This window comes from Rhyacophila brunnea, unplaced genomic scaffold, assembly GCF_057557595.1.
Source record: "Rhyacophila brunnea isolate RB1 unplaced genomic scaffold, BYU_Rbru_1.0 scaffold_11, whole genome shotgun sequence".
Lineage (NCBI taxonomy): Eukaryota > Metazoa > Arthropoda > Insecta > Trichoptera > Rhyacophilidae > Rhyacophila > Rhyacophila brunnea.
The window spans coordinates 4,486,719-4,500,472 of record NW_028232763.1 but is presented as its reverse complement, the minus strand read 5'-3'; positions in this window follow the sequence as shown (position 1 = coordinate 4,500,472).

Genomic DNA, 13,754 nt, shown 5'->3' with positions numbered 1-13,754 from the left:
TGAAACAATTATCTTTGCTCTCAATCGGGATATTTATTTTTCATACTTTACTACATGAAGTTTTATTTTTAGGAGAATTTTTAAGACATTCAATATAATAATGGTAGAAGGTAGACGATGCTTTATTTTATCATCAGAAACAAATAAAATGTGCAGGGATGAATACAAAACAAGTCTGAATTATTTTTTCAGATATATAAATTATAAATTACAAAAACAGAATTTGTATTATAAGTACTTCATAAATATAAGAAAATCATTTTGCTTAATCTCATAAATTTTCAAGATCGCTAACATTGTATAAATCATGTGTTGTGATCATTTTTGGCGGGTTTATATAACTTGCAAACCTTGTTATTACACTCTACAAGTCCCCCTCCTTCTCTTCATTTATTCATATAAAGTAACTGGGTCAGTTTTTTATTTCGTAATTGTGTCGCTAGATTTCAAAATCAGCCAAGTCCATAATAGATGAATAGTAGAAAAAGAGCTTTTTGTTTTCTCAAATACACAGTCACAAGGGTGAAAGTTTATATTATTTCGAGTATAGAATATTTAAAATAATAAATTCCACATTTTGATAATGCAGAAATATTAGAAAGCAGTAGTTCTTCAGCAATTCACAAAAAAGTAAAAAATACCTAAAGGTGGACTTGGCTGATTTTGAAAAACCACGAATTCGATAACTTTCATTAGATAACTCTCCAATTATTTTGGGAGACGTATTTATATTATAGGCAGCTTCAACTGTATTTATCTGAAGGTATCTTTAATATTTTATCTGATGGCACAAACATCTACACAAACTCTCAAATAATGACGAAACGATCATGAAAATAGCGCACTAGTACTGATCCATAATGATCAATATCGATAACAATAATAATTAATACTAATAATATCTATTATCCAGATTAAGTCTGCAATAAGGTTGGCGAAATCAATTTCAGATAAAAGAGAAAATAATAGCATAATGGCGCTTATAGACTACATGGATTTACTTGCACCAATTGTGTATATTTTAAGCTATCGTGATAATAACTGTTTACACGTAAATGTGTTAACTGATTCGCCAATCTCATTCTTCAAGAGTAAACGAGACGCAATGTTATCATTATTTTTTGGTACTATTTAAGGCTGTATGTACCTCAGTTGAGGCACGGTCAAAAAAGATCGTGGTTAGGCGATGCGCGGATTGCGGGTCGCAAATGACGCATGCCAAACGAAATATAATTTGTCATATAAATCCAACATACGTCCATTTTATGTTCTGTTTATTGTTCTATTAGTACCAATAATAATATATTCATTGACATGGTTTCTTTTTAAAGTAAATGGGTAAAGTTTTTAGTCATCTTCACACGATTTCAAAATGAATACGCCCGTCGCCATCACGAAACAAAGTGACGTGTTTCCAGCTCGACGTCCTCTCTCAAAATGCGAGCGAGTCCAAAATTTTGTCGCGCCTATAGTTGAAAATTATTTGCCGTTTCACTGATGTATCACCTTAACAGTTCGTGAAAATCGGTTAACCTCTAAATGAGTCTTTGCTAGGGTGTAGTTCATTTTTACCGCAAGGTTCGCTACTTTCGTTCTATTAGGCAGGCATATTGAATTGTTGCGTGAAAATTCAGAAGCTTCTGAACTTTTTTGATTCATGGATGAAATCTTCCAATTTGCACGATAAAACATGTTTACACGTGCATTTTTTTTATTATAACCGCGATAGTACGTACTGTCAGCAGTATATCCATGCACGTGTAAATGGAGTATTATAAGACTGTTACGATAATTGGATAAACGATCAATTTGAATCACGAAAAAAAGATACGAGAAAGGAAGTACGAGGAGAGAAAATAATTGTTATTATTGAAAATTTTGCCTCTATGATCTGATCTAAATAATAATATTACCTAACATAATTGGGGAGGGCACAGAAGGAACCATAATGACAAAGTACATTATTATTTGGTAATACGATTAACAACGAAGAAAGAAAGAAGTCAGATAATATTATTATGTCAACATTATTTTGATGAGGTGATTATTTCTGGCTTTCCGCTCCATCCTCTTACGTTGGGGTTAGTGGAGACGCAAACCGCTCTGGCGGGTGACGAGACAACCCATTGCGTGTAATGTCACCGCCAGGCGTCGCATTTCACGTAATTTATTGCAACCGAGCAGCGACAAAACTTTCCTTATAAACTATTTAACGATAAATACGGTTTTCGCTAAGTGCTCGTCGAATAAATACTTTTGCGACAAAGTGATAAACTATTTATATCAGGAGAATTCTTCACAAAACGATAAGCATTTTGTAGGTACATTCCATTATTATAGTGATAAATTTTATACGAGGAGCGTTCATTAATTTATCTACTTCAGCATAAAAACATTCATAGTTTAAATCTATTTTTTTGAAGTTATACTTCTTTTGGGGCATTTGGTAGAGAGTAAAATTGAGACATTACGAAAGTGGGCGACAGTATGAAGTTAGCTGCGAATCAATCAGCTGTATACAAATGCACGTTTTATGGTAGAAATGTTCCGTTGTCTAGGCAACGAATTTATTAGCGTCGGCTATTTGCAATTCCTTACGTAAACAAATGATTAAACGTCAGAGTGACAGTTGTTACGTAAAAAATAAAAACAACAAGAAATAATTACACAATTTAGTAATATAAGCTAAAATGTATAGAAATAAACTAATGGCGCTCCAATAAACGACCATTTTTCTTGAGTGTGTAATTTAACAAGATAATAATTAAGAGCTCGTCGAAGAATCTAGGTTGTCACAAGTTTTGTTTTTGTTTTGTTCTGCAAAATAAGTATAACTTCTAACGCGCGTACACAAGTACATGTACCGATTTAAAAAAAAAATGCTTAGTTTCTTCAACGCACGTTACCTACTTCACATGTACTTCACCATTATTAATACATTCTTATTCTGTAAACATGGCAATCACTTCTTCATTCACTCTGTGAAGGTTCATATTATGCCCCTCTAATGATAAAACGTGGTCATTCATTTTTATATTTTAGTTATCTTATAATCATTTTAAAAACGATGTTGTAATTAATTGAAATATATGTCAACATAAATAGTAACTAAATTATTTAGTTTAAATAAAATATTAATAATATTTTAGGTTTATGAAATAAAAACAATATCACTTCGTGTGATATACTCTTTTGCAAAAAAAAATATTCTTAACCTTTATAAAAATGACTAATAAAATGTACTTGTCACAGATATATTGTATACTTCTTAAAACAGAGAAAAGCACTCGAGATAAGTTGAGGCAAAATCTGGGTAATTATGTATGACGCTGGAAAAACATCACAAAACAGTAAATTGTGATATTATTTTTTTACTACCAGTGCTTAAAATCTGCATAGTAATGTTTTATTCTAAATATAGTCCGTTAAAAATAAATATGTTTGCTTAGGTAACTACAAGATGGTTTAATGCAGGAAATTAAAAACATTTATTTTAATACCCACGCAATGGCCTACTAAAAAATAAAGCGAGTCTTCATCAACATTGTAATGTTAATATTTGAAATGTATACCTATTATGAAAAGTACGTTAGATATTAGCACTGGTTTATTTTTATATAGATATATAATATGAGTTTCGGTACTGTTTGGTTATGAGGAATACAGCGGAAAACACATTTTAAAAATAGCCGATGTACTAGATTATAGACTAACCTAACCTAACCCAAACTAACAAATAATAATCCATTATATCGGGTATTTTCAAAATGTGTTTTCCGCTGTATTCCTCATAACCGAACAGTATCTGAGTTTCTATAGCAATAATACAAAAAATAAAAAATAAATCAACTCACCATCATTTATGTTTAGAAAAAAAGTAGATGCTTTTTTATAAATACTATCATATTAATAAATTAAACACTCACAATCTTCAATAATTCATTGTCTAAAGTCAATAAAAATGCAGCGAACAAACAAACCTCATCTACGATGATGCTACATTTACGATGGGTTAATTGTGATTCTCATTTTTTTTTTTAATTTAGAGGAACCCATGAAATATTTTGTATATTTCGGGTAAAATGGCACACATCTACACCTAGCATCATACATGATTGTGTATCCCATATTCATTAATAATTAATATTTTAATAGGTACACATGTGTTGATATAGTATTATATTACTTTGGAATTGATGAAAAATTACGAATAAGAACAATTATGTGAGCAATATAATCAAGCTAATCTTTCAAAATTGATTTCAGTTTTATTGTAAATCGCATAATATCATCGAATGAAGAAAACCTTATATTTTAATTAATGTAGATACTGAATTGTAAAATAACGTAGATAAGGGGTACACAGCTTATAAACACTGAAAATTCTCGCGGAACCTTGTTTGGGAATCAGTGGGTTAATTTTTACTGTATATTTTACATGACTAGGGAATCCAATCCCGAGCCAAAATTCTGATCCCGGGATTTCGGGATTACAATTTGACAATCCCGGGATCCCGGGACTGGTCCCGGGATTGGGATTTTTTTCCATTGTTAATATAAAATTTTTATATTTACAAATAACATTGATAAAATCGGTCAAAAATAAATCTAGTATAATTTATACTATTTAAGACATTTATTGTTAATATTGTATACGTTAAATCTTGGAAATACACAAGTTTAATGGAGTAAATAATATTGTAATATAAATAATAATGTGAATTTAATATGAGATTGCTATTTCTGATAGTAAAGACATAATGAATAGATCAGCGAGATTTACAATAGTAAAGCAAATAATCATGGCGTACTTATGGCCTTTCCGCTTCATAAATCTAATTAGTCAGCCAAATATGAAACTGCCGTAAAACGTATGATATCATGGTGGAATTACTTTGTTAAAAGTGCGAAGCATTGTTTTTTTACCAATCTTTCTCATTTTTAATAATCTATGTGAAAAAATAAAATGAATCGGCAACCTACACATCAAACTTCATTCAAACTCAGTTTATTTCTAATGTAGTTATTTTGTATTAAAAGTATTTTTTCTGTTATATTTTCCATAAAAATTGATAAAAAAATCAATCCCGAAATCCCGGGATTATGTTTATCAATCCCGGGATTCATAGGTATCGAAAATAGCTCGGGATCCCGGGATCCCGGGATTCGGGATCCCGGGATTGGATTCCCTATACATGACGTATCGTATTTAACATTCATTCCAACACCGTGTTCATTCAATTGAAACAGCGAAGATCTTTTATTTTAGCATCTAATAACATGAGATTAATCTTTTAAAATAATATTGAAGACCGACAAAAAAAGAGAAATAATTGAACAATTACTAATATCAAGATTAAAATAAATATTGTTGTAAATATCACAAAAGTTTACCAAAACTACTACAACTTTTGTATTTGAAGATTAATTTATAGATATATTATGTTTCCAAAAATTGTGTGGGTATTTAAACTCTTCAATTAAGCTCATATTTGTAAACATGTAGGCGAATTTATAGGATTTAAAAAAAATATTTAAAACTTAGAAATAAAACATTTTTACCAAAAATAATCGGCGTCAAATTAACGCCGATTGTCCACAACAGGTTAAACGTGTAAAATCGAAATATCCTTAAGATTAGAAACAATTTTTAAGCACGTGCATACTTTATTCACTGAATTTTTTGGTTATTGTCTGTTTAGTGGAAACAAGCGGAAAAAAATTGAAAATAGCTGATATTTTGGATTTTTTGTTAGGTTAGGTTGGGTTAAAATTCTTGAGTTTATGATTTTTTGCCGAAATTGGCTATAAAAATTGCCGCTGTTCCCGCCTGGGTTTCAGTAAAAAGACTTCTAGCATTTTTTTTAGTAGGTCCAAAATTATGGTTTGAAAGTATTTTGTATTATTCAATAAGGAATCATAGATTTTTATATATTGTGTATAATATTAGTGTAGAAAAATCCAATTATAAACAAAATACATTACCATTATGTCGCTGTCTTATGCACTTAATTTTTTTTGCTTAACATATTTTATTCAATACCTATTTAAAGTAAATTTATGTAAATGTAATCGGTTAGACACGTATTTCGCTGCTTATTTCACAACATTCATTATTCAGAGCTTTGAACCAAGTAATAGAGAAGGAAACAAATTTTCCTCTATCAGTAACGCTATAGATAGCATTCGAAATCCTTAAATGAACCTTGATCGACAGACAAAATGAGACAACTGATTTATTATAGTCGCATTCGACACTCCAAAGTATCTACCCTAGTCATCGATCACTCATCTCTCATGCGGATGATTTTCAGTTCAATTCCCACCCAGTCTAGGGTCGTTGAAACTTATTACTGTCGAAAGTATTTTTTGGATATTTGCGGTTATTTTTATATTTAGATAATTATTTTTATATATATTGGCAATATGGTGGTACTACGTGTATTAAGGGTAGATACTACAGGTGTCATTCAAAAATTAAAAAAATAACAAGATAAAAAGAACTTTTTATATACAACGTTTTTAAATATTCTGTTGAATTATTATGCTCAATATACTCAAACTTGTACTTGATAATATGAAGTAAATAAAAAACAATCAAACAAACAAAAAAATATAGAATACTGAAATGTCATTTTGATTTCCATAGTAACACACGTATATATTGTTAATTTAGTTGCTAGGACCACCCACTTAGCAATCAATAATAGTGGATTGGATTACGGATTTCTTCCGAAATAACTTTTCATTCAAAACATAATTAACTGAAAATGAATTCAATTATACTTAAAGATGGCTGAGAGTATTAAAAGAATGCATTGGCATCGTGTTCTGATATATTCTAAAAGTTTCAAATGTCCAGCTAGTCGGGAAGTTAGTTAAAAATCGATTGCAAGATGTGTACTGGATAAACAACCACCAGACAAATAAGAATACGAGCTACTAAAAACGTTGTAATAAATAGAAAAGTTTAGGTTCTAAGCCTAATAAAAAATTGTAATCTTTGTGCGAAATATACCTATATGTCGTTATGACGCTAAATTTTTCTTAACAATATTCATCATTTTGTAATGGATCTGTAACTCCCCTCTATATAATATCTCCCCAATGACAATAAAATGTCTTTGTTTGATTCATCGATACCCTAAGTTACTAATAATGTACTATTGTTAAGAATACTCGATCGGTGTGATTTCGACTATTACAATGTACCTACTCAATATTATATTATTGATCAACCCCAATTTAACCATTCTATCTAGCTGTGTTACTACACACATACAAACCCTTGTAAATTAACTAAGCATCACTAATATTGCTTACTTACTATTGCATATAATATTAATACTATTGTAAATGTTCCTTGGATTCATTCAACTCGGACCATTCAACTTGTTGTTCAAACATAATTCAGCTCTGCTCACCAAGTTGTTTCACTGCGGATCGAACTCTATTGAGTTATTTCCCATTTATTTATACACCATGTAATTGTAAATTGAGTATTGACCACCGCAATCTTTAGATTAATAAAGCCTGAGCATTACTTTTTGCACAAGTAACGAGTGGTCCACTTTTCAGCTGTCAAAATCTGATCCCAGATTGCTTGACATATTGATTTGCCCTTTCTCGTTTTAAATTTAGTTATAAAAACATCTTAAATCAAATATATTAACTATCAGTGTTATTTATAAATACTATACATTCCTTTTATTCAGCTGTCAAAGTCAGACTAGTCCTTCACACAAAAACCGGTAGTAATATCGATTTCCAAAAAATATGTAGCATTGATCTATGCATTACATTTGTAGGTGTGTTAATGCTAGTGTATTATTTATCATGTAATTTATCTATTCAAATCAAACCATTCCCTGTGCGAATACGACATACGCGTCAGTACGAGCACTATATAGACTATAGAACAATGGCAGGCAATGACAGTTCACACATAGACAACAACGGGAGGGGCAAAAAAAGTAGGACCAGTCGTTGTGAATGTATCGGCTTTCTACTTGATTCGGCGATGGTATTGACGAATAAACATCTCTGAAGATTAACATCCATCGAGTCTTATTACTGACATAAACCTTTCACTGAACCACGTAAAGGATCGGGGCCCGTTAGTAAGGATTTCTGTTGCCGAAAACGTAACAATTTAATAATCACAGAAAATATGATTAGCAGAATAAAAATGTATTATTTGAAATTCATAATAAAGCCTGTGGTATTTTGATTCATATTAAGATTACTGTGGTAATAGTGGTAATTAGTTTTTAATTAATAGTAAGTATAATTATTATCAGATGACACTGTGACCTGTCAAAATGTTTCTCGATGCGTTTAACGCGTTCAATGACTTCAATGAGTGTGTTCTGCGCTATGCATAACTTTGGCAGAAATAGTGTGTATGTGTGTATATATCAGTGGCGAAGGGTAGAGGTAGGCTGTTAAGATCCGCCATAAATAGTACACATTAAACTTTGTTAGTCATACGTTATAGTTTTTATTGAACTAAGACTACACTGGTTAGTTTTTAAAATTCAATTAAACCTTGCGAAAACCAACCCATAATAGATAATAGTCAAAAAATACTCGTCTCTATAAAATATCTAAAATTATGCAATTAAATCAAACATAACTTTGAATATTTTATAGATGGAATAATATTTTTTATCTACTATAGTTTGGCAAGGCAGGGCTTAATGTATTTTAATAAATGAACCAACCAACCTTCAATCAAGCAGTTTACAAAAATGCAATCTCTCAATTATTGAACAATCGTACCTCGCATATTGTGTTTATCCGCAATAGACATAAAACTACCAAAATAATAAAGCCATACTACCATGTAATATCAAAACAACCTTAAATTATAATAATGTTACAGTCCTTTAATATTATTAACATTCCTGTCAGATATAATTATAATCGATATGAAGATTAACAAACATAAAATAACTTTCATTAAAAAATATATATACGCGTAGTGTTTTCAAAAGGATTCTAAATATACTACTTATTCACTATATTATATAATCATGTTACATATAAGTTTATTGAACTAAACATTTTGTTTTACAACTTTTTCAAACTTCCTATTTATGATTTGTTTCCGTATGTTAAAAATAGTTTACTTTTTCGTAACTATCGTGTTAAGTTTTCTACTTATTATAAGATCTGTCACAGCTCAGCTGTGGAAACCTTCATTTATTATTAAGGATCTAGTTTCGGGTTTAGTTTCAGTAGAATAATATGGTTCCAGAGTTTGGTTTCGGTTCTTTAAAAAATCAATATACATACTTATACCTACCTCTCTTATAGAGTTATAGCAAAATACAGGTATATTGCCAATGTGTGATGCTAATCAAATCAAATGGGCTTCCACAGAATGAAAGTCGTATTAAAATATATATTTTGAGAAATACTTGTAAACCATTCGCCTAAGCCAGGGGTTGGCAGTTTTTCAAGTGAGAAAAGCCAAATTGTCAAGGAAACAGGATAACATAGGTACCAGAGAGCCGCATATATTACGTAATATATTATATTATACTATGTATATTATGGATATGGATTTTTAGGGGGGAAAAGTTCAAGATCTTTTATTAAAAAAAAATTAGAACGGCCTCCATCCATCGCTTTTGATAACTTTACCATATCTGGCAAGTAGCTACTTTTTGTTTTATAGCTGTCCACTTATACTGAGAAATCAAATTGAATTTCTCTCTTTCGAGTTCTTCCAAGCGGCTGGTCAGATCTGTGAATTTGTTGCTCCGCAAATCCTTGCTTTTTAAATCTATTAACTGCAACTGAAGTGAACCAGCATCACTGTGTCGAACAATGTCAGGTTTCGACATTTATTTTGAGAGGACGTACAATAAAAGCTAGTGTAGTCTAATTTTCTCTGAACTGATGAAAACATTCACCAAAACTGTTCTACATTTTTTTCTATCTCATAAACTCATAAGTTACCTACAAGTCTACTTGAGATGTGGTGGAATTGGAGTTTATGTCTGAAGAGCCGCATACGGCTCGCGAGCCGCTTATGCCGACCCCTGACCTAAGCAATTGGATCATTGCACTGGATCAAATAGACATTGAAATTCAACATGAATTCTTTTGACGGGTCGTGAACACGATGTATGTATACAAAGACTGTATACATACTTGTGTGTATGTATGTGGGCTGGACATGTCACTCAGTAACTGAACAACCAAATGTAGTAGTACCCAAGGGTCACTAAATGCCCACAGTGACACCCTAAAACCCGCTGGATATACGAACTTACAAAATTCGGTAAATGTAAGTCGTAGCGAAAAACTAGGGAGCGAGAAGAGTATGTGAAGCTAGGGGAAGCCTTTATCCAGCAATGGATTGACCCCGGCTGATGATTTTTATGGTGATGAATATAATATGTTGTATACTTAGATACATATATAAGTAATAAATAAAAACCTTTATAACACCTGACATTTTCATTGATGCATTCCGTTTACCAAGTATGGATTATACGAGTATCTAAACATTATTTATTTATAATTGTATTTAGTAAGTAAGTATATTTGGTGATATTTCTCATAAGATTATATTAAAATTTCCAATACATTATCTAGTTCCAGTGCTTACGAGTAATAACAATATAATACGCTTTTTGGATGTGTTAATAGTGAGCATTTATTGTATCTCCGATGGGGTTTTACAAACACTTCAAATATTAAAAAAATGTTTTTATACTTAATCCTTTACTTAGATAATACGGAATTTACCTTCTTTTATCATATTAGTTTATTATATAAGTGAGAATTAACTACATTTTGTGCTTTTACCATTGGTGAGTGCGCATGGTATCTGAGTTAAAATTTAGTACAAAGCAGTTAAAAATTAGTTTAGTTTTTGTTTTAAAACTTTATAATATCTAAATAATCGGAACGGAACTTTCAGTCAATCGTAAAAGCTTCGCGGATAACGTTCGAAGTTGTCTAGTTAAATAAATGAAGAGTAAAACAATAATTATCAAAGACACCCGCGCTTTTTAACAAAGTCCACAAAGTACCAAACTTTTACCTATATTATTTTTATAACTGGTAACTTTTTAAAATTTCGTTCGGATAACTTCGTGCCTAAGAGAGGAAAATCTAACTTTTTCTATCCCTTTAATTCTGGTTAGCAGATTTCAAAAAGTTTTTTTTTTATAATAATATATTCACTCCAGGTTACATGATATTATTGATAATGTGTAAATAATGAAAATTTATGTTTTCATTATATTTCTAAATATATTCTTTGTATTAAGGTTATCATATATTATTATTGAATACGTGACTATAAAATCTATACCATGAACAGTTAGAAGGACATGGAAGTGGAATATAATTTATTATATTTTAGATACACAAATAAAAAACATACGATATATAAAAATAAAGATAAGTATAAAAAATATATAAATTATTTTTATTCCATATTTGTATATACCTAGGTAGACTTTATGACTCGTTATCAGCATTCCTCGTGAGATTTTGTGGATAATCCAGGTATTCCATTATGGAACTCAGGTATAAGCTATGTAGCTGCATCGGATCAAATACATGTTAAAAATGTTAAAAGCTGATGATTTTAAGATATTACTCTAACACACTGGTTCTTAACCTTGTTAGAGGTACTGACCCCCACCAGTTTCATATGCGCATTCATCGAACCCTTCTTAATTGGAAAAATAAAAAATGATTTTTTTCAAATTCAAAACATAGGTATATATTTTACTGGTGCACAAAATGAACCGTGCATCAACATCACCATGTTCAAAGAACAAAACCATTAAAACATGATTTTCACACAAAAACAAAAACATAATAATGAATATTTACTGAAAATCAGTGTGACTTCTGCTGTTGCCTTTCAGAAACCAGTTCAGAAATGTGCTGCTTCACCTTGGCAAGTGCCACTCTCATGTCATTTTCGCAACAAAGTCTGTTCCTTTACTTCGTTTTTATGTCCAGCATCCTCGAAAAGAATTGCTCGCAAAGATATGTTGTAACAAACGGTATGAAAATCTCCAGAGCTTTCTTAGCAATAACAGGGTACGTTACCATTTGCTGACACCAAAACGTTGAGAGCGTTGTTGTTCTGAAGAGTTGCTGTTGAACCTGGCTCTGCTGAATTTCAATGATTTCATCGAGGTATTCATCATTGACATCTGTTGTCTCAAAACTAAACGTGAACGGCTGTCTCACCCATGCTGGATATGACTTTCTTGTAGGGAACCCGAACCCCTGAAACTGACTCACCGAACCCCTGGGGTTCGATCGAACCCAGGTTAAGAACCACTGCTCTAACAGCTGCAACGGATTAAATATCAAATTACACAGATTATCGTAAGTATGTAAATTTCTATCGAAATGCAATTCGAAAAACCAGAAAAGCACTTGTTTTATATACTAAAAAAAAAAAATTGCGGGCGGTTTTGACTTTGCGGATTTTTTCGGGCGGTATTGACGAGCATTGGTACGGCCGCATTTGATGTGGCGGCAATTTCTGGGCGGTAATTTCTGGGCGGCAATGTCCGGGTGGTTTTATCGGGGTGCCTATTATTTTATTCTTCTTTTCTAGCGATAGTATAATACCTAGTCTGCTTAAAATAAAGTGTTTGATTGATTATATGGTATCAATCCACAAAAACGATGGTACAACCTTGCATTTTTTAATCTATATTTTATTATGGTCCACTAAACTTCATCGGCCATCGGCGCATGATAATAAATCCGTATAATAATTATGCTTTTTACGTGGTTAGATCACCACGGGTGATGTATTTTTATACATCTGACGATATCAGACTCATGTTCTTCTGTTATAGTGACGTCATACAGTACTGTTTTAATATGTATATACGGTGAACGACTTTTAATACTTATAACCAGATATTTATTTTATACACCAGGATAGCGGTCGGCAACCCAAATGCATTGGCTTGCCACAAAACAGGTAATTCAAAGTATCTATTGTAAGACAATTTTATTTGACTATAATAACACACGCTACTTAAAAACATCATAAAAATTAAATTACAATATTTAAACAATAGTGACTCCCTTGAGGTACACATTTTGTAGCTAACACCTCAATATTTAATTCATAGTTTGAAGTTTTTAATTGTATACACATTTCCGAATTTTCTTCAGTTAAACGATTTAGATACGGGTTTATAATATATTTCACAATTGAGAATGTTTGCTCACTGTAGCACGTTGTACTGAAAACACTCAAAAGAGCGAATACGACTTTTTTCACACAATGAAATCTGTCTGGGAGTTCATTCCATGTTTTGGTTATCATGTCAAGATAATTGTCTTCGTTTTTTATAATTTTATCTCTGGCAGTTTTGTAGCATAATTTCCAAATTTCCAAATTGTTAAATTCGATTATTAACTCTAAATCAACATACCTATTCAATGTTCAAAAATTTAAAATATTCTTTATCAATTTTGTCTATTATATCAAACCGTGTTTAATGTCAGGCTGCAAAATGTATTAACACATGGGTGAGTGTTTTTGTAAATCCTTAAACCTGTTTATGAAATACTTGTGCAAAGTTGCTATATAACCCATTATAACAGTTTTTACAAAGCCATTACTTAAAGTGTCCACAAACTTTTTTAAATTAGGAAAATCGAGGCGTGCTACCAAAAATCCTTTTGCATGCCACCTAGTGGCACCCGTGGCATAAGTTGTCGGGCACTGCACTAGGATATACCAATGT